Source organism: Alligator sinensis, unplaced genomic scaffold (genome assembly GCF_000455745.1).
Source record: "Alligator sinensis unplaced genomic scaffold, ASM45574v1 scaffold862_1, whole genome shotgun sequence".
NCBI classification, from domain to species: domain Eukaryota; kingdom Metazoa; phylum Chordata; order Crocodylia; family Alligatoridae; genus Alligator; species Alligator sinensis.
Genome location: NW_005842066.1, coordinates 1,773,012 through 1,775,399, shown reverse-complemented (window position 1 = coordinate 1,775,399; position 2,388 = coordinate 1,773,012).

Here is a 2,388-nt window from a genome sequence, read left to right as displayed (position 1 = left end):
TCTGACACTTGGTCAGCACTCACCCCGCCACCACCCACAGCACTGGTGAGGTCTGCAGGAGCTCCCCCGCTTACCGCGGCCCCCCAGCCACCGGGGGCATGAATCGTTCATAACACTCCGCCAGATCTGACTGGTTGCATAGATTCGCAACTTGTACCAATGAGCTCTACCTACCTCAGGAAGTAAACGGGCTGACCAGAGGAAATGCCCTTCTACATTTAGTTTTGGCCAAGAGGGGTGACCTGGTGAGTGATCTGATGATAAAGTCCATAACACTGTCACTTTCACTGTCTGTCATAGGGCTGGGAAATCTGTCAGTAAGGTACAAATTCTTGACTTCAAAAAAGCTGACTTCAATAAGCTAAGGACGACTTTAGTAAGTAATGCCCTACAGGATCATGGACCACAGGATAAGTGTGGATAAAGAGTGGTCATTCCTCAAGAACACGATCCCTGGTGCACAGAAGTTGTCCATGTCGATAGGCAAAAAAGGAGATATGGGGGCTGGGCGTCCATCTTGGCTCAGTAGGGAAGTCACAGATCTTCAGAAAAAGAAAAGGGAGGCTTACCAACAATGGAAGCTAGGAATAGACCCACAGAGAACTACATAAGATCGACCCACACCTGTAGGAGGCAAATAAGAAAAGCAAAGGCAGTGACCAAATTCAGGTTAGCAACCGAAATCAAGGAGAATAAGTCCTTTAAGTACTTGGGTAACAGGAGGCAAACCAATGGAAATGTGGGACCACTGCTCAGTGCATCTGGACATCTGATCACTGACACCAAGGAGAAAACAGAATTCCTGAATAAGTACTTCACATCTGTATTCCACCAGTGATAGCCTGCCAAATGCAAATATGATGCAGAACAGTCACAGCAGAAATGATCACCTACCAACAATCAATGTACAGCTAGTGAAAGAACAGCTAGAGAGGTTGGATATCTAAGTCAGCAGAACTGGATGAACTCCGTCCCAGAGTGCTGATTGAACTAGCCAAACATTGCAGGACCACTGGTGAACCTCTGAGAATTCGTGGTGCTCAGGAAAGGTCCCAGAAGACTGGAAGAGGGCCAATGTTGTGCCCATCTTCAAGGAGAGGAGAGAGGACCCAGGGAACTACAGGCAGATCAGCCTGACCTCAATCCCAGGAAAAATCCTCAAAAAAATTTTCAAGGAGTCCATATGCAATAAGCTTGTAAAAAGCAAAATTCAGAACAACAGGCAGCATGGTTTCATCGTGGGAAGGTTGTCTGACTAACCTCATCTTCTACAACCAGGTTACTCACCACCTGAATAAGGGAGCTGAGGTCAATGTCATTTACTTGAACTTTAGGAAGACCTTTGATTTGGTGTCCCATGAGGCTCTCAAGGTAAAACTAAGGGACTATGGGCTCAACAATTCAATGGTCGGATAGATGGGAAACTGGCTGTGGGGTCAGACCTCGAGAGTACTAATAGACAGATCTGTGTCGACCTGGCAGAAGGTAGCCAGTGGGGTCCCCCAGGATTCAGTACTTGGACCAGTGCTTTTCAACCTCTTCATCAGTGATCTGGATGTGGGGGTGAAAAGCACACTGGCAAAGTTCACCGATGGCAGTAAGCTGTGGGGAAATGCAGCCATGCATCAGGGTAGGCTGACGATCCAGGTGAACCTAGGCAGATTAGTTAGGTGGACCAGAACCAGATGCTGTTCAACACTGAAGTGTGAAGTGCTCCATCTGGGGAGGAAAAACATGCAACAAACTTACAGGGTCAATGGTGCTACACTAGGTAGCACCACATCCAAAAGGGACCTGGGGGTCATAATTGACCATAAAATGAATGTAAGCCACCAGTGTGATGCTACAGTTAGCAGACCGAACAATATGCTGGCATGCATCAACCGATGCATCTCAAGCAAAGCTAAGGAAGTTATTCTCCCACTCTACTCAGCATTGATGAGGCCGCAGCTGGAGTACTGTGTCCAGTTCTGGGCAACACACTTCAAGGATGTGGAGGAGCTTGAAGAGTCCAGAGAAGAGCCACTTGTATGATTAGAGGTCTGAAGAGCAAGTCATATGAGGAAAAGCTGACAGATATGGGAGTGTTCAGCCTGAAAAAGAGAAGACTTTAGGGGGATTTGGTGTCTCTGTACAAATATATCAGGGGAGAGCATCAGGGGTTAGGCAAACAACTTACACCAAAGCGCCCCAGGGGAAAACCAAGAGCAACGATCATAAACTCCAGAATGTTTCAGACTAGATAGAAGGAAAAACTTCTTCACAGTTCATGTGACCAGACTGTAGAATAGACTTCCTGCGGGGGTAGTGCAGGTATATTCCCTGGAGGTCTTCAAAAGGAGACTGGACACATACCTTGCTGGGGTTATTTGACCCCAGCAGTCTTTC